This window comes from Phyllobates terribilis, unplaced genomic scaffold (assembly GCF_046119375.1).
Source record: "Phyllobates terribilis strain yellow unplaced genomic scaffold, ASM4611937v1 Scaffold_30__1_contigs__length_15301838, whole genome shotgun sequence".
Taxonomy (NCBI): domain Eukaryota; kingdom Metazoa; phylum Chordata; class Amphibia; order Anura; family Dendrobatidae; genus Phyllobates; species Phyllobates terribilis.
The window spans coordinates 10,935,294-10,958,090 of record NW_027362790.1 but is presented as its reverse complement, the minus strand read 5'-3'; the positions used below and the strand labels follow the sequence as shown (position 1 = coordinate 10,958,090).

The following is a 22,797-nucleotide window of genomic DNA, read 5'->3' as shown; positions in this document are numbered from 1 at the left end:
TTTCTAGATGCATAGTGAGCACTTGGAACCCCCAGGTGCTTCACAAATTGATTCGTAACAATGAAAAAGTGAAAAAAAAAAACACTTTTTCATTTTTATGAATCAATTTGTGAAGCACCTGAGTGTTCCAAGTGCTCACAATGCATCTAGATAGGTGCCTTGGGGGGTCTAGTTTCCAAAATGGGGTAACTTGTGGGGGAGCTCCAATGTTTGGGCACACAGCGGCTCTCCAAACGCAACATGGTGTCGCTAACAATTTGAGCCGATTTTCCGTTAAATTTGTTAGAGGACACCATGTTGCATTTAGAGAGTCCCTGTGTGCCCAAACATTGGAGCTCCCCCACAAGTGACCCCATTTTGGAAACTAGACCCCCCAAGGCACCTATCTAGATGCATAGTGAGCACTTGGAACCCCCAGGTGCTTCACAAATTGATTCGTAACAATGAAAAAGTGAAAAAAAAAACACTTTTTCATTTTTATGAATCAATTTGTGAAGCACCTGGGGGTTCCAACTGCTCACTATGCATCTAGATAGGTGCCTTGGGGGGTCTAGTTTCCAAAATGGGGTCACTTGTGGGAGAGCTCCAATGTTTGGGCACACAGGGACTCTCTAAATGCAACATGGTATCCGCTAACAAATTGAATGGAAAATCGGCTCAAATTGTTAGCGGACACCACATTGCGTTTGGAGAGCTTCTCTGTGCCCAAACTTTGGAGCTCCCCCACAAGTGACCCCATTTTGGAAACTAGACCCCCCAAGGCACCTTTCTAGATGCATAGTGAGCACTTGGAACCCCCAGGTGCTTCACAAATTGATTCGTAATAATGAAAAAGTGAAAAAAAAAACACTTTTTCATTTTTACGAATCAATTTGTGAAGCACCTAGGGGTTCCAAGTGCTCACTATGCATCTAGATAGGTGCCTTGGGGGGTCTAGTTTCCAAAATGGGGTCACTTGTGGGGGAGCTCCAATGTTTGGGCACACAGGGACTCTCTAAATGCAACATGGTATCCGCTAACAAATTGAATGGAAAATCGGCTCAAATTGTTAGCGGACGCCACATTGCGTTTGGAGAGCCCCTCTGTGCCCAAACTTTGGAGCTCCCCCACAAGTGACCCCATTTTGGAAACTAGACCCCCCAAGGCACCTTTCTAGATGCATAGTGAGCACTTGGAACCCCCAGGTGCTTCACAAATTGATTCGTAATAATGAAAAAGTGAAAAAAAAAACACTTTTTCATTTTTACGAATCAATTTGTGAAGCACCTAGGGGTTCCAAGTGCTCACTATGCATCTAGATAGGTGCCTTGGGGGGTCTAGTTTCCAAAATGGGGTCACTTGTGGGGGAGCTCCAATGTTTGGGCACACAGGGACTCTCTAAATGCAACATGGTATCCGCTAACAAATTGAATGGAAAATCGGCTCAAATTGTTAGCGGACGCCACATTGCGTTTGGAGAGCCCCTCTGTGCCCAAACTTTGGAGCTCCCCCACAAGTGACCCCATTTTGGAAACTAGACCCCCCAAGGCACCTTTCTAGATGCATAGTGAGCACTTGGAACCCCCAGCTGCTTCACAAATTGATTCGTAATAATGAAAAAGTGAAAAAAAAAACACTTTTTCATTTTTACGAATTAATTTGTGAAGCACCTAGGGGTTCCAAGTGCTCACTATGCATCTAGATAGGTGCCTTGGGGGGTCTAGTTTCCAAAATGGGGTCACTTGTGGAGGAGCTCCAATGTTTGGGCACACAGGGACTCTCCAAATGCAACATGATATCCGCTAACAATTTGAGCCGACAATTTGTTAGCGGATATCATGTTGCATTTGGAGAGTCCCTGTGTGCTCAAACATTGGAGCTCCCCCACAAGTGACCCCATTTTGGAAACTAGACCCCCCAAGGCACCTATCTAGATTCATAGTGAGCACTTGGAACCCCAGGTGCTTCACAAATTGATTCATAAAAATGAAAAAGTGTTTTTTTTTTCACTTTTTCATTTTTACGAATCAATTTGTGAAGCACCTGGGGGTTCCAAGTGCTCACTATGCATCTAGAAAGGTGCCTTGGGGGGTCTAGTTTCCAAAATGGGGTCACTTGTGGGGGAGCTCCAAAGTTTGGGCACAGAGGGGCTCTCCAAACGCAATGTGGTGTCCGCTAACAATTTGAGCCGATTTTCCATTCAATTTGTTAGCGGATACCATGTTGCATTTAGAGAGTCCCTGTGTGCCCAAACATTGGAGCTCCCCCACAAGTGACCCCATTTTGGAAACTAGACCCCCCAAGGCACCTATCTAGATTCATAGTGAGCACTTGGAACCCCAGGTGCTTCACAAATTGATTCATAAAAATGAAAAAGTGTTTTATTTTCACTTTTTCATTTTTACGAATCAATTTGTGAAGCACCTGGGGGTTCTAAGTGCTCACTATGCATCTAGATAGGTGCCTTGGGGGGTCTAGTTTCCAAAATGGGGTCACTTGTGGGGGAGCTCCAATGTTTGGACACACAGGGGCTCTCCAAACGCAACATGGCGTCCGCTAACAATTTGAGCCGATTTTCCATTCAATTTGTTAGCGGACACCATGTCGCGTTTGGAGAGCCCGTGATGTGCCTAAACAGTGGAGCTCCCCCACAAGTGTCCCCATTTTGGAAACTATACCCCTCAAAGATTTTATTAAGGTGTATAGTGAACATTTTGAACCCAGAGGTACGGCACATTATTTGTTTACATTAGGTCATCATATTGAATAAGTTTTCATTATTCTTGAGCGCAAGTGCTCGCTACTTGAGTTTGCATCGGGTACTCAGGTATGCACCATGTACAGCGTGTGCTCGAGTGACATGCTCGAGTCCCTGCTCCGCATGTTTCACGGTTATTAGACACCCAAAAAAAAACATGCGGGGATCGCTCGTGCATGGCAGGCAATCCCCGTAAAGTTTTTTGGCCGCGAAGCATATGGGGCAGAGACTCGAGCATGTCACTCAAATACCCACGATAATAAATGCATACCAGAGCACCCGATGCAAACTCAAGTAGCGAGCACTTGCTCTCAACACTAGTCGCCATATCGTCATCTTTTTTTCTTACTTTTGAAAAAAATCCCAACCCCAGCCCTAACCCTAGCACAACCCTAGCCCCAGCACAACCCTAGCCCCAGCACAACCCTAGCCCCAGCACAACCCTAGCCCCAGCACAACCCTAGCCCCAGCACAACCCTAGCCCCAAACCCAGCCCTAACCCTAGCCCAATCCTAACTCAAGAGTTTATTTTTGACGCCGTTCCTTGTGCGGTATAAGTGATTAGACGACTTTATTCTTCGGGTCGGTGTGATTACAGCAATGCCAGAATCATATGGGGTTTTTATGACTGACAGCTGTCACACACTAAAAGACGCATTTTTTGTAAAATCTAGTTTTTGCATCGCCATATTTTGAGAGCTATAATTTTTCCAAATTTTGGCAGACAGTCATGTGACGGCTCGTTTTTTGCGGGATGACTTGACGTTGTTATTGGTGCCATTTTCAGGCACGTGACATTTTTTGATCGCTTTCTATTCCGATTTTTGGGAGGCAGAATAAACAAAAACCAACAATTCAGGAATTGTTTTTTTTTTTTTTTTTTTATTCTGTTCCGCGTGTGGTAAAATTGATGAGGCAGCTTTACTCTTCGGGTCAGTACGTTTACAGCGGTACCACATTTGTATAATTTTTCTATGTTTTGGCGCTTATACACAATAAAAGCTATTTTATAGAAAAAAATATTTTTTAGTATCGCTTTATTCTGAGAGCTATAACTTTTTTATTTTTCGGCTGATGGAGCTATATGGCAGCTTGTTTTTTGCGGCACGAGATGACGTTTTCAGCGGTATCATTTTTATTTATATGCGTCTTTTTGATCGCGTGTTATTCCACTTTTTGTTTGGCGGTATGGTGATAAAGCATTGTTTTTTGCTTGTTTTTTTTTTTTTTTTTTTACCGTGTTCACTGAAGGGGTTAACTAGTGGGACAGTTTTATAGGTCAGGTTGTTCCGGACGCGGCGATACCAAATATGTGTACTTTTATTGTTTTTTTTTTATTTTTTTTATAATAATATTTATTGATGGGTACATTATATTTTTATTTTTGGTGTATTATTTTTTTATTTTTTTATAATATTTTTGCACATTTTTTTTTTTTTTTTTTTTCCACTTTCACACAGTTTATACACTTTATTACTTTGTCCCACTCTGGGACTTTCACTTTTTTTTTTCTGATCGCCTGCATGGCACAGGAATGGAGCACCATCCCTATGCCATGAAGGCTGTCAGAAGTGCACAGTGTGAAGATTGCTTGGAGATGCACTGCGCATGTCCAAGCAATCTTCCTGCTCTCTGGTGACCCGGATGTTGTCATGACGACATCGGGTCGTCATGGCAACACCCGGGAAGCCTTTGCAGACTGCGCTGGAAGCCGGAAGAGGAGGTGAGTATCGGCGATCACCTCCCCTTGCCCCCGCAATGCCGCGATCGACTTCGATCGACTTCGATCGCAGCATCGCGGGGGTTAATGTGCTGGGAGCGGTGCGTGACCGCTCCCTGCACATAGTACCGGGTGTCAGCTGTGACAATCAGCTGACACCCGGCGGCGATCGCGCCCGCACAGCCTGTGTGCGCGCGCGATCGCCATGACGTACTAATACGGGTCTGGCTCTTAAGTCCCAGGGCACAGACGCGTATTAGTACGTCAGATGTTATTAAGGGGTTAATGCAGTTTCTAAAATCAGAAAGAATTGAATTCAATGTTTTTTGTTCATTTTGCTTGTTTGTCGGATTTTGGGATGGACTCTTTGGCTTTGCTTTTCTTCTCCTCATTGGATTTTTCATGTTCAAAGTTGCAGAAGCCAGATTACAAGCTCATTTTGGTTCAACTTCAGCAACTGTGCATTGCATTGCCATGTAATGTGATGCAATGCTATCTTTCTAGCTCTCCCTTTTTACTTCCTTTTGGATAAACAGACATATTAGGCAAGCATTTTGGAGCTTTCACCTAAATAACTACAGGTGGTGAGATAAGCTGCACAATATAATTGACCTTTCAGTATATTGTTGCACACACACCATCTATTTAGCAAATGCCCTTGTTATCAACAGCAGCCTTTTAAACTCACCTGAGCTAACAGGTATGTGCGCTGGTTACTCTGCTGCGCTTAAAATTTCTTTTTTGGTTTGCTACAATGCCTTTTCTGAAACGTTGTCTCCTTCTGCTGGAACACTGACTTCTTTCATTTAATGCCTGCAGACTATAAAAGAGAACCCAACCCAAAAAGTTTGGTTGATTAGTCTGTGGCATTCTGTTAAACTGTTGCTTATGGCGGTCTCTGTGAGCTTCTCAGCGACATTCAGCCAGCCAGGTATCCTGCCTGCAGTAGATGGAATGTGGCAATGGAACGCTGGCTGCGCGTGTCATAATAGGCTCTGAGCCTTTATATACCTGTGCACAGCAGCAGCCACCTTCAGTCTGCTGCTGGACAGCCAGCAGCAGCAGGAGAGGTATGTAATCAGGAGCCCTCCTGCTAAGGGTAGACAGCTGCTCGTTCCACCCCACCCCCCGCCTTAATTGGTTCTCCTCCCTTCCAACGGTGTTGAGGCGGGTGGGAACAGCAGGGGGTGAAGGTGCTGTGTTTAAAGAGGTGGAGTTATGCAGATCTAAAACGCGTGGATTGCAGCAGCAGCAAGCCGAAAAGTGCAGGCATGTAAGGGATCTAGAGGTTGACAACATGTCTTCTTAACGGGAGTCCAGGAGCTCATCTCCACAAATGGACTTTTCAGGATCCTTGGGTGGCTCCGTAGTTTGAAACCAATTCTGGTTATTGCTTCTCGGCCTTTTGGCTAAGATCAAGTGTAGTATCTGTTCTTATCAGTTTAATATCTGATACGTCCCCTATCTGGGGACCATATATTAAATGGATTTTTAGAACAGGGAGATGGAAAAAGAGCTTGCTCTGTCCACTCCACGCATTGACCTGGTATTGCAGTATCTCCAGGACCGGTGCACCCCTTCTTTAATGCAGTTTCTAAAATCAGAAAGAATTGAATTCAATGTTTTTTGTTCATTTTGCTTGTTTGTCGGATTTTGGGATGGACTCTTTGGCTTTGCTTTTCTTCTCCTCATTGGATTTTTCATGTTCAAAGTTGCAGAAGCCAGATTACAAGCTCATTTTGGTTCAACTTCAGCAACTGTGCATTGCATTGCCATGTAATGTGATGCAATGCTATCTTTCTAGCTCTCCCTTTTTACTTCCTTTTGGATAAACAGACATATTAGGCAAGCATTTTGGAGCTTTCACCTAAATAACTACAGGTGGTGAGATAAGCTGCACAATATAATTGACCTTTCAGTATATTGTTGCACACACACCATCTATTTAGCAAATGCCCTTGTTATCAACAGCAGCCTTTTAAACTCACCTGAGCTAACAGGTATGTGCGCTGGTTACTCTGCTGCGCTTAAAATTTCTTTTTTGGTTTGCTACAATGCCTTTTCTGAAACGTTGTCTCCCTCTGCTGGAACACTGACTTCTTTCATTTAATGCCTGCAGACTATAAAAGAGAACCCAACCCAAAAGTTTGGTTGATTAGTCTGTGGCATTCTGTTAAACTGTTGCTTATGGCGGTCTCTGTGAGCTTCTCAGCGACATTCAGCCAGCCAGGTATCCTGCCTGCAGTAGATGGAATGTGGCAATGGAACGCTGGCTGCGCGTGTCATAATAGGCTCTGAGCCTTTATATACCTGTGCACAGCAGCAGCCACCTTCAGTCTGCTGCTGGACAGCCAGCAGCAGCAGCAGCAGGAGAGGTATGTAATCAGGAGCCCTCCTGCTAAGGGTAGACAGCTGCTCGTTCCACCCCACCCCCCGCCTTAATTGGTTCTCCTCCCTTCCAACGGTGTTGAGGCGGGTGGGAACAGCAGGGGCTGAAGGTGCTGTGTTTAAAGAGGTGGAGTTATGCAGATCTAAAACGCGTGGATTGCAGCAGCAGCAAGCCGAAAACTGCAGGCATGTAAGGGATCTAGAGGTTGACAACATGTCTTCTTAACGGGAGTCCAGGAGCTCATCTCCACAAATGGACTTTTCAGGATCCTTGGGTGGCTCCGTAGTTTGAAACCAATTCTGGTTATCGCTTCTCGGCCTTTTGGCTAAGATCAAGTGTAGTATCTGTTCTTATCAGTTTAATATCTGATACGTCCCCTATCTGGGGACCATATATTAAATGGATTTTTAGAACAGGGAGATGGAAAAAGAGCTTGCTCTGTCCACTCCACGCATTGACCTGGTATTGCAGTATCTCCAGGACCGGTGCACCCCTTCTTTAATGCAGTTTCTAAAATCAGAAAGAATTGAATTCAATGTTTTTTGTTCATTTTGCTTGTTTGTCGGATTTTGGGATGGACTCTTTGGCTTTGCTTTTCTTCTCCTCATTGGATTTTTCATGTTCAAAGTTGCAGAAGCCAGATTACAAGCTCATTTTGGTTCAACTTCAGCAACTGTGCATTGCATTGCCATGTAATGTGATGCAATGCTATCTTTCTAGCTCTCCCTTTTTACTTCCTTTTGGATAAACAGACATATTAGGCAAGCATTTTGGAGCTTTCACCTAAATAACTACAGGTGGTGAGATAAGCTGCACAATATAATTGACCTTTCAGTATATTGTTGCACACACACCATCTATTTAGCAAATGCCCTTGTTATCAACAGCAGCCTTTTAAACTCACCTGAGCTAACAGGTATGTGCGCTGGTTACTCTGCTGCGCTTAAAATTTCTTTTTTGGTTTGCTACAATGCCTTTTCTGAAACGTTGTCTCCTTCTGCTGGAACACTGACTTCTTTCATTTAATGCCTGCAGACTATAAAAGAGAACCCAACCCAAAAAGTTTGGTTGATTAGTCTGTGGCATTCTGTTAAACTGTTGCTTATGGCGGTCTCTGTGAGCTTCTCAGCGACATTCAGCCAGCCAGGTATCCTGCCTGCAGTAGATGGAATGTGGCAATGGAACGCTGGCTGCGCGTGTCATAATAGGCTCTGAGCCTTTATATACCTGTGCACAGCAGCAGCCACCTTCAGTCTGCTGCTGGACAGCCAGCAGCAGCAGGAGAGGTATGTAATCAGGAGCCCTCCTGCTAAGGGTAGACAGCTGCTCGTTCCACCCCACCCCCCGCCTTAATTGGTTCTCCTCCCTTCCAACGGTGTTGAGGCGGGTGGGAACAGCAGGGGGTGAAGGTGCTGTGTTTAAAGAGGTGAAGTTATGCAGATCTAAAACGCGTGGATTGCAGCAGCAGCAAGCCGAAAAGTGCAGGCATGTAAGGGATCTAGAGGTTGACAACATGTCTTCTTAACGGGAGTCCAGGAGCTCATCTCCACAAATGGACTTTTCAGGATCCTTGGGTGGCTCCGTAGTTTGAAACCAATTCTGGTTATCGCTTCTCGGCCTTTTGGCTAAGATCAAGTGTAGTATCTGTTCTTATCAGTTTAATATCTGATACGTCCCCTATCTGGGGACCATATATTAAATGGATTTTTAGAACAGGGAGATGGAAAAAGAGCTTGCTCTGTCCACTCCACGCATTGACCTGGTATTGCAGTATCTCCAGGACCGGTGCACCCCTTCTTTAATGCAGTTTCTAAAATCAGAAAGAATTGAATTCAATGTTTTTTGTTCATTTTGCTTGTTTGTCGGATTTTGGGATGGACTCTTTGGCTTTGCTTTTCTTCTCCTCATTGGATTTTTCATGTTCAAAGTTGCAGAAGCCAGATTACAAGCTCATTTTGGTTCAACTTCAGCAACTGTGCATTGCATTGCCATGTAATGTGATGCAATGCTATCTTTCTAGCTCTCCCTTTTTACTTCCTTTTGGATAAACAGACATATTAGGCAAGCATTTTGGAGCTTTCACCTAAATAACTACTGGTGGTGAGATAAGCTGCACAATATAATTGACCTTTCAGTATATTGTTGCACACACACCATCTATTTAGCAAATGCCCTTGTTATCAACAGCAGCCTTTTAAACTCACCTGAGCTAACAGGTATGTGCGCTGGTTACTCTGCTGCGCTTAAAATTTCTTTTTTGGTTTGCTACAATGCCTTTTCTGAAACGTTGTCTCCTTCTGCTGGAACACTGACTTCTTTCATTTAATGCCTGCAGACTATAAAAGAGAACCCAACCCAAAAAGTTTGGTTGATTAGTCTGTGGCATTCTGTTAAACTGTTGCTTATGGCGGTCTCTGTGAGCTTCTCAGCGACATTCAGCCAGCCAGGTATCCTGCCTGCAGTAGATGGAATGTGGCAATGGAACGCTGGCTGCGCGTGTCATAATAGGCTCTGAGCCTTTATATACCTGTGCACAGCAGCAGCCACCTTCAGTCTGCTGCTGGACAGCCAGCAGCAGCAGCAGCAGGAGAGGTATGTAATCAGGAGCCCTCCTGCTAAGGGTAGACAGCTGCTCGTTCCACCCCACCCCCCGCCTTAATTGGTTCTCCTCCCTTCCAACGGTGTTGAGGCGGGTGGGAACAGCAGGGGGTGAAGGTGCTGTGTTTAAAGAGGTGGAGTTATGCAGATCTAAAACGCGTGGATTGCAGCAGCAGCAAGCCGAAAAGTGCAGGCATGTAAGGGATCTAGAGGTTGACAACATGTCTTCTTAACGGGAGTCCAGGAGCTCATCTCCACAAATGGACTTTTCAGGATCCTTGGGTGGCTCCGTAGTTTGAAACCAATTCTGGTTATCGCTTCTCGGCCTTTTGGCTCAGATCTGTAATGGGTCTAGTCATTTGGCTGTCTGTGCGTTAACTCTTGGCCCTGTGGCATCGCCATTTTATGGCTTAAGCCACTTGCTGCTATAAGGAGTTGGCCAGTAGACACGACTAGCGATAATGGGACGCATTCGATACGCTGGGCCCGGTGAGGCTCGAGTGAAGTTTGGAATCCAGATTGATGTGGAAGAAGGCAAAGAAGGAATCTTTACCCTCAGCTTCGTGGTGAAGGAGATTTTGTTTGGACTCCTTGAAGTGAAGAAGGAAGAAATCTTGTGCCTCCAGCAATTCAAAAGCAAGTATAATCTTGTATTTACTTCTATGGCTGTTTGCAACAATTTCTATGATTGTTTGAAAAAGAATCTGGACAATCAATATTTGGATGGGCTGACTTTTGTCATCTTGTATTGCTCCAAAGAGGTACCTCTGACTGTTTTCATGTACAACCCACATGTGGACTTGGCTTTGATTTATGCCTTTCTAAATAGGCACTGCTATATTACCAAGGTGGCAGTAAAAGTCATGAATGAGGAGGAACTATGGACCGGTAAATATCGTTTCATGGTCAAGTTCCGGGAAAGTCCTGATGAACCAGGGGGTATACATTATCCTCCATCAAATTTTTCCATTGGGAGTGAGCGGGGTTACCTGTTCTTCCCCAATGCGCCCAGGTTTTGTCGTCATTGTAGGAGGTATGGCCATACTCAGGAAGCATGCGACATCAGACAGATTATTTGCAGGAAGTGCAATGAGGTGGGTCATTCTTCCAATAATTGCAAAAATGAAATAGTCTGTAACCTCTGCGGAGAGAAGGGGCATGCCTTCAGAGACTGTATATTCCATCCTGGTTCATATGCGGGGGCAGCGGGAAGGGGAAGGAGAAGAAATGAATCTCCTGCACCCACAGCTACAACTCCGACTGCTCCAACTCCGACTGCTCCGATATCTACTCTGGCTTTCCTGGATGAGGAGGAGGCTCGGGTTGCTTTTCCAGAACTGGTTCGTGTGAATGTAAGAGGAAATATGGAGCTGGCACCTGAGCCACCGGTGCAGAGGGCCGCGTCTGTGGCTTCAGATGTCAGTGAGTCTGAGACGATAACTGATGATCGTATAGGCATGGAAGTGGCCCCGGTGGAGGATCTGGAGGCTGAAATTCCAGACATGATGGTTACAATGCAGGGGGAAGAGGAGTCTGATCTGACCAGAACACCGCATGTGGCCTGGAGCGATGTCGTTTCTGACCTTGAGGAGGAGGGAGGTCAGGGGGACTTTGACCCCCAGCGGCGGGATTATAGTTCAGATGAAGATGGAGGCGCTTCAGTGAAGAAAAAGAAGAAAACTGAACCATCCTTTTCCCCTTTAAGTGACTGCAGTGTGAGTCCAGCCCGGGTGTACCCTACTGCATCCGATCCCCAAGATGTGTCTTTTTTGGGGGAAGGCACAAACTACGATATCTGCACGTCCAGCGTCCTACCCCCAGAAGGGTTAGGATGATGTACAGGTGGGCATGTTGTCGTGACCTGCCACATCAAATTAATAGATGGGTGCCCAAGTTGCTCTCAGCATCTTGTCGCTAAATGTTCGGCTGATTAAATCTGAGTCGAGAAGAGTGGCAATTTTGGACTACTTGAGCAACTTGGATGCGGACGTATACTGTGTCCAGGAGTGTGGGATCTCCGATCCCTTAAGTGAAAATGCATGGCCTTTAGGTCAAAGTGTGTGGTCTGGTTCTGTATGTAATAAAAATTGTGGGGTAGGTGTTTTGGTGAAGGGTTATAGTGTTAAGATAGAAAGTTACATGGTGGTGGAGGCGGGGAGGTGTGTAATATGTAAGTTAAATTGTAGGGGGTGGAGGGTAAGGGTGGTAAATATGTATGCACCAATAGATAAAGGGGAGAGGCTGGAAATTTTTGAGAAATTATGTTTTTTTTTATCTGGCAAAATGCCAATAATTTTTGTTGGAGATTTCAATTGTGTGACGGAGGGAGATAAGATGGATGTTACAGGTAAAAGACTCAAGAGTCTTGTGGCGGATTTTTCCTTACAGGATGCTGCGGAAGTTTTTTTAGGTAATCCACCTCCTGCGACCTATAAGGCCGACAGGGGAGGCATAGAGTCTAGAATAGACCGTATCTTCTTTTCTTCACAAAATGTTATTTGTAGGAATTTCCAGCAGGAAGATGTTCCCTTCTCTGACCATGTGTGTTTGAGGGCACGTCTAGAAGGTAAGATTTCCTTTGTATATGGTGGTGGCGTGTGGAAACTTAATGTGCGTTTGCTGGAAGATAATAGGATCATGCGTGATTTTAGGCGAATGTATGTTAGGTGGAGGGATAAAAAAAGTGATTTCAGGAATGTGCTTGAGTGGTGGGACTGGATGAAGAGTGAGATTGTTTTTTTCTTTAGAAAAAGGGGCAGGAGGAAAGCAGCAATGAATAGAGCAAAATTTAATGATTTAAGCTCTAGACTGGAGTGGCTGAGGAAGTTAAGGATGATTGGAGTGGATGTGGATGTTTTGATGTGTCAAGTGAAAGAAGAGATTAAGAAATATATTGAGGGTAAAGGGAAAGAAATTATTTACCGTTCTAAGATTGAACATTTGGAGAAAAATGAGAAATGCACAAGGTTTTTTTTCAAAAAAGTTTTTGGGAAGAAAGTAGATATGGATGAGGTGGTGAATGGCGATGGGGTGTGTGTGAGTGGGAAGGATGTGATGCAGGAGGTGGTGTTGTTTTATAAGGAGTTGTATGGGGAAAAATGGGTTGATGATAGGATGTTGACTGATGCTTTGGGGTGTTTAGAAGGTTGTTTGGGTGAGGATGAACGTGAAATATTGGATGATGTAATTGTGTTGGATGAAGTTAAAAAAGTGGTGATGTCTGCGAGTAAGAATAAAACACCTGGGAAGGATGGACTGCCCGTGGAGTTATATGTTAAGGAATGGGACACGATGGGAAATGACTTATTGGAGGTGTGCCAGTATATGTTCACGGAGAATATGTTGAGTGAATCTATGAGAGATGGGGTGGTGGTTTTGGTTCATAAGAAAGGTGATAAAAAGGATTTGGGGAATTGGAGGCCAATCACCCTTTTGAATGCAGACTATAAGGTGTTTAGTAAATTGTTGGCTAGCCGGATGCGGGAAGTGATTGGCGGTGTGGTGGATGAAGATCAAGTGTGTGCAGTGCCTGGGAGAAGTATGACTGAAAATTTGGTGTTGTTGCGTGATGTGATTGGGGATTGTATGAGTCGTAAGCAGAAATGTTTGTTGTTTTCGGTTGATTTTGAAAAAGCTTTTGACCGTGTGTCACATAGCTTTATGTTTAAGGTTTTGTCTAAGATGGGTTATTCCAGGAATTTTGTAAACTGTGTTAGGAGTTTGTATTGTAATGTTTCAAGTGAATTTTTGGTGAATGGGTGGTTAAGTGAGAAAGTGAGAATTACATCAGGAGTGCGTCAGGGGTGCCCTATGTCCCCTTTTTTGTTTATTAGTGTGATTGAAGTGTTGATGTGTATGGTTAGGAAGGATAAGGTTATGAGAGGTGTGATGATTCCTGGGAGTAATGGAAAGGATGTGAGAATTCTAGGTTACATGGATGATGTAGTGATTGTGAGTGGGAATATGGCTGCGATGAGTAGGGCAAGGTTGATATTAAGTTTGTTTTGTAGTGTCTCAGCTTTTAAGGTCAATTGGACTAAGAGTTCCTTTAAATGTTTTGGTGAGAGGAATGTACGGATGGATGGTGTGAGGTGTGAGGATGGTGCAATAAAGGTGCTTGGGATTAAGTTTAATGATGATTTGAAAGGAAATGAGAGTTGGGAAGATTGTGGGGTGAGAGTGGTGCGCAAGTTGAATTTTTGGCGAATGAGAGAATTAACTCTGACTGGGAAAGTTCTGATTATTAAGGCGGTTATTTTGCCTATTTTGTTGTTTGTTGCGAATGTATATCCTGCTGCTTTTAAGAAAATTAGGAAAACTGAGAAATTCATCTTTAATTTTCTTTGGGGAAGTCGCATGGAGAAATTGAAACGGGAATATGTCTATAAGTTATGTGTAAATGGTGGTTTGGATTTTCCAAATATTGATTTCTTTTTAGGGATTGGTTACGTGAAAATGGTGGTGGTGGTTCTAGGGAAAAGTAATAAGTGTGCTTATATGATGAAGTATTCGGCTGGATGGATGCTTTATGGCTTAAAGTGGGTCAAAAGGGATGCTAGAGTGCCTGTTGCTTTTAAGTGTCCTGTATGGTATGGTTGTGTTGAGAAATTTGTAAGGAAGTATGATTTGTTGTCCGTTAACATGAGTGATTTTAGGCAAAAGAAGAAAGTCATTAGGATGGTGCGTGAGCGTGAGGTGGTATGTAATATCAATGGGTTGAGAGGGGAGGAAGTAACCGAGATGTGGAGAAAATTAAGTATAGATGGTGTGACTAACAGACAGAGAGATATCGCTTGGATGATATTGCATGACATTTTGCCTGTTAGAGATGTGCAAAAGAAGAGGGATTTAGTTAAATCTGAGGTATGCCCGAGGGATGGATGTGTTTTGAGAGAGCATGTTAGACATATGGTATGGGATTGTGATTTTGCATATGATGTATGGAAGGGTATAGGGGGACTTTGCAAGGAATTGGTGGGTGTAAAGTATGTTAATTGGAAACTTGCTATGTTTGGGATGGGTGCATGTAGTAGAATTAAGGATAGGATTTTATGGTTGTTGGTGGTGTGTGTAATTGAAAGTTTGTGGGATGCGAGGAATTTGTTAGTTTTTAAAAGGAAGAAAATGTCAGTTAATGAATGTTTGAGATTGATTCTGTCACGTATGTATGTAATATACCTCTGGGATCAGGAACGTGGAAGTATTATAGATGCTGAAGGGATCTGGAAGTTTAAAAAGTGGAGGTTTTTGGTAAAGTTTAATTCGTAGTGTATAATGTACCTGATGATAAGGTTTGGTTTTATTTTTGATTATATACCAAGTGTGATGAAAGGCTAAGTGTCAATGAAAGGCTTTTGTAAGTCGATTTGATTGAGCTTATGCTCCGGCCTATCTGATTTGGTTAAAAAAAAAGAAAAAAAAAAAAAAAAAAAAATCTGTTCTTATCAGTTTAATATCTGATACGTCCCCTATCTGGGGACCATATATTAAATGGATTTTTAGAACAGGGAGATGGAAAAAGAGCTTGCTCTGTCCACTCCACGCATTGACCTGGTATTGCAGTATCTCCAGGACCGGTGCACCCCTTCTTTAATGCAGTTTCTAAAATCAGAAAGAATTGAATTCAATGTTTTTTGTTCATTTTGCTTGTTTGTCGGATTTTGGGATGGACTCTTTGGCTTTGCTTTTCTTCTCCTCATTGGATTTTTCATGTTCAAAGTTGCAGAAGCCAGATTACAAGCTCATTTTGGTTCAACTTCAGCAACTGTGCATTGCATTGCCATGTAATGTGATGCAATGCTATCTTTCTAGCTCTCCCTTTTTACTTCCTTTTGGATAAACAGACATATTAGGCAAGCATTTTGGAGCTTTCACCTAAATAACTACAGGTGGTGAGATAAGCTGCACAATATAATTGACCTTTCAGTATATTGTTGCACACACACCATCTATTTAGCAAATGCCCTTGTTATCAACAGCAGCCTTTTAAACTCACCTGAGCTAACAGGTATGTGCGCTGGTTATTCTGCTGCGCTTAAAATTTCTTTTTTGGTTTGCTACAATGCCTTTTCTGAAACGTTGTCTCCTTCTGCTGGAACACTGACTTCTTTCATTTAATGCCTGCAGACTATAAAAGAGAACCCAACCCAAAAAGTTTGGTTGATTAGTCTGTGGCATTCTGTTAAACTGTTGCTTATGGCGGTCTCTGTGAGCTTCTCAGCGACATTCAGCCAGCCAGGTATCCTGCCTGCAGTAGATGGAATGTGGCAATGGAACGCTGGCTGCGCGTGTCATAATAGGCTCTGAGCCTTTATATACCTGTGCACAGCAGCAGCCACCTTCAGTCTGCTGCTGGACAGCCAGCAGCAGCAGCAGCAGGAGAGGTATGTAATCAGGAGCCCTCCTGCTAAGGGTAGACAGCTGCTCGTTCCACCCCACCCCCCGCCTTAATTGGTTCTCCTCCCTTCCAACGGTGTTGAGGCGGGTGGAAACAGCAGGGGGTGAAGGTGCTGTGTTTAAAGAGGTGGAGTTATGCAGATCTAAAACGCGTGGATTGCAGCAGCAGCAAGCCGAAAAGTGCAGGCATGTAAGGGATCTAGAGGTTGACAACATGTCTTCTTAACGGGAGTCCAGGAGCTCATCTCCACAAATGGACTTTTCAGGATCCTTGGGTGGCTCCGTAGTTTGAAACCAATTCTGGTTATCGCTTCTCGGCCTTTTGGCTAAGATCAAGTGTAGTATCTGTTCTTATCAGTTTAATATCTGATACATCCCCTATCTGGGGACCATATATTAAATGGATTTTTAGAACAGGGAGATGGAAAAAGAGCTTGCTCTGTCCACTCCACGCATTGACCTGGTATTGCAGTATCTCCAGGACCGGTGCACCCCTTCTTTAATGCAGTTTCTAAAATCAGAAAGAATTGAATTCAATGTTTTTTGTTCATTTTGCTTGTTTGTCGGATTTTGGGATGGACTCTTTGGCTTTGCTTTTCTTCTCCTCATTGGATTTTTCATGTTCAAAGTTGCAGAAGCCAGATTACAAGCTCATTTTGGTTCAACTTCAGCAACTGTGCATTGCATTGCCATGTAATGTGATGCAATGCTATCTTTCTAGCTCTCCCTTTTTACTTCCTTTTGGATAAACAGACATATTAGGCAAGCATTTTGGAGCTTTCACCTAAATAACTACAGGTGGTGAGATAAGCTGCACAATATAATTGACCTTTCAGTATATTGTTGCACACACACCATCTATTTAGCAAATGCCCTTGTTATCAACAGCAGCCTTTTAAACTCACCTGAGCTAACAGGTATGTGCGCTGGTTACTCTGCTGCGCTTAAAATTTCTTTTTTGGTTTGCTACAATGCCTTTTCTGAAACGTTGTCTCCTTCTGCTGGAACACTGACTTCTTTCATTTAATGCCTGCAGACTATAAAAGAGAACCCAACCCAAAAAGTTTGGTTGATTAGTCTGTGGCATTCTGTTAAACTGTTGCTTATGGCGGTCTCTGTGAGCTTCTCAGCGACATTCAGCCAGCCAGGTATCCTGCCTGCAGTAGATGGAATGTGGCAATGGAACGCTGGCTGCGCGTGTCATAATAGGCTCTGAGCCTTTATATACCTGTGCACAGCAGCAGCCACCTTCAGTCTGCTGCTGGACAGCCAGCAGCAGCAGCAGCAGGAGAGGTATGTAATCAGGAGCCCTCCTGCTAAGGGTAGACAGCTGCTCGTTCCACCCCACCCCCCGCCTTAATTGGTTCTCCTCCCTTCCAACGGTGTTGAGGCGGGTGGGAACAGCAGGGGGTGAAGGTGCTGTGTTTAAAGAGGTGGAGTTATGCAGATCTAAAACGCGTGGATTGCAGCAGCAGCAAGCCGAAAAGTGCAGGCATGTAAGGGATCTAGAGGTTGACAACATGTCTTCTTAACGGGAGTCCAGGAGCTCATCTCCACAAATGGACTTTTCAGGATCCTTGGGTGGCTCCGTAGTTTGAAACCAATTCTGGTTATCGCTTCTCGGCCTTTTGGCTAAGATCAAGTGTAGTATCTGTTCTTATCAGTTTAATATCTGATACGTCCCCTATCTGGGGACCATATATTAAATGGATTTTTAGAACAGGGAGATGGAAAAAGAGCTTGCTCTGTCCACTCCACGCATTGACCTGGTATTGCAGTATCTCCAGGACCGGTGCACCCCTTCTTTAATGCAGTTTCTAAAATCAGAAAGAATTGAATTCAATGTTTTTTGTTCATTTTGCTTGTTTGTCGGATTTTGGGATGGACTCTTTGGCTTTGCTTTTCTTCTCCTCATTGGATTTTTCATGTTCAAAGTTGCAGAAGCCAGATTACAAGCTCATTTTGGTTCAACTTCAGCAACTGTGCATTGCATTGCCATGTAATGTGATGCAATGCTATCTTTCTAGCTCTCCCTTTTTACTTCCTTTTGGATAAACAGACATATTAGGCAAGCATTTTGGAGCTTTCACCTAAATAACTACAGGTGGTGAGATAAGCTGCACAATATAATTGACCTTTCAGTATATTGTTGCACACACACCATCTATTTAGCAAATGCCCTTGTTATCAACAGCAGCCTTTTAAACTCACCTGAGCTAACAGGTATGTGCGCTGGTTACTCTGCTGCGCTTAAAATTTCTTTTTTGGTTTGCTACAATGCCTTTTCTGAAACGTTGTCTCCTTCTGCTGGAACACTGACTTCTTTCATTTAATGCCTGCAGACTATAAAAGAGAACCCAACCCAAAAAGTTTGGTTGATTAGTCTGTGGCATTCTGTTAAACTGTTGCTTATGGCGGTCTCTGTGAGCTTCTCAGCGACATTCAGCCAGCCAGGTATCCTGCCTGCAGTAGATGGAATGTGGCAATGGAACGCTGGTTGCGCGTGTCATAATAGGCTCTGAGCCTTTATATACCTGTGCACAGCAGCAGCCACCATCAGTCTGCTGCTGGACAGCCAGCAGCAGCAGCAGCAGCAGGAGAGGTATGTAATCAGGAGCCCTCCTGCTAAGGGTAGACAGCTGCTCGTTCCACCCCACCCCCCGCCTTAATTGGTTCTCCTCCCTTCCAACGGTGTTGAGGCGGGTGGGAACAGCAGGGGGTGAAGGTGCTGTGTTTAAAGAGGTGGAGTTATGCAGATCTAAAACGCGTGGATTGCAGCAGCAGCAAGCCGAAAAGTGCAGGCATGTAAGGGATCTAGAGGTTGACAACATGTCTTCTTAACGGGAGTCCAGGAGCTCATCTCCACAAATGGACTTTTCAGGATCCTTGGGTGGCTCCGTAGTTTGAAACCAATTCTGGTTATCGCTTCTCGGCCTTTTGGCACGATCTATCAGGTTTACCTGTGTGGTCTTGCCTGTGAGGTGCTCTTGGTACCCTTTCTCTCGGCCTGGGGGGATCGTTCCTTTTCGGAGGGACTTAACCCCCCTGCTGCTATTGGGAGGAAGGATTAGTCCGGGAGCAACGGGAAGGGATCCCATGAAGGCTTGCGCCTTTCAGAGAGAAGAGTCGGTACGTTCCTGAGTGAAGGATGCCGGCAACGCTCACATATTCATCGGGTGATGCCCGGATGCGGAACACCGTGAGGATTGAAGTTGGAGCAGGATCGAGGACGGAGAAGAATTTGGATTACATCTGCCATAGGATTCTGCTTGGAGTTCTGGAGTTTCGGCGGGAAGACATATTCTGCTTCCAGGACAATGAGTACAAGGGGACTTACACCATCACCTTCAAGAGCCAGGGATGCTGTCACCAACTCGTACAAAAGGTAAATGAGAAAAACTACTTGGATGAATTGGATGGACTAACCTTTTGTCTCTTGTATGCCTATGACGAGATCCCTATCGTGGTGCATTTCCCGAACCCCTTTGTGGAAGCTGCAGACATCTCGACCTACCTTATCCGTTATTGTGACGATCTGAGATACCTGGGCACTGTGAAGAACGCGGTAGGCTTCTGGTGCGGCAAGAGGAGGTACATGGCCCGTCTAAAGAGGGACCCAAGCGGAGTGGGAGGAATGCTACACCCTCCCTCAACATTTGTGATCGGTAAGAGCAGAGGCTACTTATTTTACCCTGGAATGCCGGTATGTTGCAGGAACTGTGGACAAATGGGTCATACCCAAACGTCCTGCACGGGCAGGAAAGTAGACCGCTGCAATAATTGCAGCTGTTACGGACATTTAATGAAGGACTGTCCCGCTGGGAGGAAATGCAATCTTTGTGGTGAGGCGGGGCACATGTTCCGAGGATGCCCCAACAGGACCAGGACCAGGACCTACGCAGAAGCTGCATCTTCTGCAGCTGAGCCGATGCGCCCGCCGGTCTTCACTGGCGGGCCGGCGTCGGAGGGCGGTTCGAAGGGCGAGAAGGCTGGGATGGAGCAGGGAGCCGGAGGCCCCTCTGGGGTGGCCCCTGCATCGAAGTCCCTTAACGATGGGCGTTCCTCGCATGGACCGGAGCGGAGGGATCCTCCTTCTGGGAGGGTACCCTCCGTGTCGATGGTTCCCGATACCGATCCTGTTGGGCTGGAGGGTGGTGCCCCTGTGCGGTTGGCTACAGGGGACCACGCAGCGATGGCCTCAGGATCTTCCAGGGCGATTAGCCAGCCAGATGAGGGGGCTTTGCTTCTAGGTGGCGAACATCAGGGAATCGGTGTTGGTGATCTTATCCTGATGGACCAGTCTCTCCCCCTGGAGGAGGTGGAGGAAGAGGAGGACTGCACCAGTGACCTAGTGGAGTCTGCCCCGAAAAAGAGACGGAATGTCGAAGCCCCAGCGTCTCCTGGAATGTGGCTGGGAACCGTGACCTACGAGGGGGCAACCGCCGGCTCACAGAATATCGAGTCGTTTGGGTCCTCTAGCCCGGATGTCCTGGAGCAATTTGACATACAGGGCTTTGAGTCAGGTGTCCTCATGGAAGATCCACCACCCTGACCTATGAATGCCGACATTAAGACTTGTCTCACTGAATGTGAGGTCATTAAAGAGCCCAGTTCGTAGGGCTGCTCTATTTAAGTACTTAGAAACCACTGACTTTGACATATGTTTATTACAGGAATGCGGGATACAACATGCACTAAATTATAATGACATCAAGACAGATTGGAGACTGGGGCCCTCCATCTGGTCTGGCTCCAATGACAACAAGTCAGCGGGGGTGGGCTTCCTCTGTCGTGGGAGAAATATTACTGTAAATGCTGTCACAGAAATAGTACCAGGCAGAGTGGTTTTAGTGCATTTTAAATTTAATGGTTTTACCCTACGTGTAATGAATATTTATGCTCCCCCTGATAAGCAAGAGAGAATTAATTTATTTGGGATATTGCCATTGTACTGTACTGGGTCATCTCCCCTGATCGTAGGGGGTGATTTTAATTGTCTTTGTGCTAGTGAACAACGAGCGGGGGGTGACCCTTTACGCAAATTGGATAAGTCATGTCATCTATTGAAAGATTTTATAACTGATTTTAAATTATGCGATGCGTGGAGGTCACTCCTGCCGACGGACCCTGGTTATACGTGGTCCGGAAGAGGGGTGTCCTCCAGGATCGATTTTATTTTCCTATCAGATGATTTTAACCCTGTAAAATGTGTTTTAACATCAAATATATTTTCTGACCATAAGGGCTTGGAGGTGCACCTAGAATACCGGGATGAACAGAGGGTCAACAGGGGCCTCTGGCGTCTAAGTACTTACCTGCTGGAGGACCCTCTGATTCGACAAGACTTTGGTAAAGCCTATCAAGCCTGGCGGCGACAAAAACCTTCTGATGCCCCTATGGTAACCTGGTGGGAAAATTTGAAAAAAAAAGTCAGAATGTTTTTTATAAAAGCAGGGAGACGTAAAGCTAGAGAGAAAAAAATATGTTTTAGTGATCTTAATACCAAACTACAAACACTTTTTAAATTCAAAGAGCTAGGGGTGGAGGTGGGAGATGATATTGCTAGCCTAAAAACTGAAATCCAGAACTGCATAGACACAAAGGGGAAAGAGATTATTTTTAACTCTAGAGTGCAGCACTTGGAGGAGGGGGAGAAGTGCTCTCGCTTCTTCTTCAAAAAAGTCATGGATAAAAGAGAAGTGATCACAAATCTAGAGGGTGAAACATCTATGCAGGGAATGTTGAATGCTACTTTTAACTTTTATAAGCATCTTTTTAGTAAAAAGTGTATAGATGAGTCCTTTTTATCTGATGCTCTTAATGATCTCGATTTTAAGTTAAATTTTACAGACCAGGAGTTTTTAGAGCGCGATATTGTTTTAGAGGAATTATTTTATGTTTTTAAAAGTTTCTCTAAGGGCAAAGCACCTGGGTGTGATGGACTACCTGTAGAGTTTTATCTTACTTTTTGGGACATTTTAAAAGAGGACCTTTTTATGCTTTTTAAAGAAGTTTTTATTTGTGAACAGTTGCCATTTTCGTGGAGGAGAGGAGTGGTGTCTTTGATATATAAAAAAGGTGATCGCAGTGCTCTAGCGAATTGGAGACCCATAACTCTCCTAAACGTTGATTACAAGGTACTTGCTAAGGTGGTTGCAAACCGGCTCAGGAATGTCATTGCCAAACTAATCCAGTCTGAGCAGGTTTGTAGTGTACCAGGCAGAAGTATTTCAGAGGTTTTAAACGTATTAAGGGATGTAATTTGGTATTCCAGAGACCGGGGTCAAAATGTAGCTCTTTTAGCCCTAGATTTTGAAAAAGCTTTCGATAGAGTCTCTCATAGATTTCTTTTTAGAGTTTTAAAAAGAATGGGTATCCCTAATATGCTTTTAAATTGTATTAAGATTTTATATAAAAATTGTTTTAGTCAAATTTCTCTTAATGGCTTTTTAACAGATGGAGTTCCCCTTGAGTCCGGAGTGAAGCAGGGATGCCCCTTGTCGCCCATCCTGTTCATCTGCGCCATGGAGCCCCTGCTGAGCGCAATAAGGAAAGACAAAGTGATTAGAGGGGTTCCTGTTCCTGGCGGAGGTGGCAGTGATGTGAGAGTCTTTGGCTACATGGATGACGTGACGGTTGTGTGCGTGGACCCTGCTTCCCTCCGGAGGGCGGTGTTGCGCATTGAATTTTTTTCCCAGGCATCCGGGTTTAAACTTAATTTAAATAAATCTGAATGTCTGACTTTGGGATCCTGGGACACCGCCCAACTCCCGCAGCTCACTATAAAACGAGACAATGTAAAAATTCTTGGAGTTGTTTTTAACGAGGAGAATGTGGGAACTCAAAGCTGGGAGAATGTCATAGAAAAAATGTCAAAGAAAATATCATTTTGGGGTTTGAGGTCCCTAACAATGGAGGGGAAAATTTTAATTATAAAATCAGTGTTGTTACCCCTCA

General features: G+C 44.5%; 6 non-coding genes across 6 annotated transcripts; all 6 read left to right on the top strand.

Annotated features, from left to right (window-relative positions):
• The first annotated feature begins 5,846 nt into the window (after positions 1-5,846).
• Positions 5,847-6,037, top strand: LOC141179407 (U2 spliceosomal RNA). Its single transcript, XR_012255425.1, has one exon. It is a non-coding gene; the product is annotated as a U2 spliceosomal RNA (small nuclear RNA).
• A 1,114-nt stretch (positions 6,038-7,151) lies between these two features.
• On the top strand, positions 7,152-7,342 carry LOC141179166 (U2 spliceosomal RNA). The gene has a single exon (XR_012255206.1). It is a non-coding gene; the product is annotated as a U2 spliceosomal RNA (small nuclear RNA).
• Positions 7,343-8,451: 1,109 nt separating this feature from the next.
• LOC141179165 (U2 spliceosomal RNA) lies at positions 8,452-8,642 on the top strand. Its single transcript, XR_012255205.1, has one exon. It is a non-coding gene; the product is annotated as a U2 spliceosomal RNA (small nuclear RNA).
• Positions 8,643-14,834: 6,192 nt separating this feature from the next.
• Positions 14,835-15,031, top strand: LOC141179878 (U2 spliceosomal RNA). The gene has a single exon (XR_012255821.1). It is a non-coding gene; the product is annotated as a U2 spliceosomal RNA (small nuclear RNA).
• A 1,115-nt stretch (positions 15,032-16,146) lies between these two features.
• LOC141179509 (U2 spliceosomal RNA) lies at positions 16,147-16,337 on the top strand. The gene has a single exon (XR_012255518.1). It is a non-coding gene; the product is annotated as a U2 spliceosomal RNA (small nuclear RNA).
• Positions 16,338-17,452: 1,115 nt separating this feature from the next.
• Positions 17,453-17,643, top strand: LOC141179164 (U2 spliceosomal RNA). Its single transcript, XR_012255204.1, has one exon. It is a non-coding gene; the product is annotated as a U2 spliceosomal RNA (small nuclear RNA).
• Positions 17,644-22,797: the final 5,154 nt, after the last annotated feature.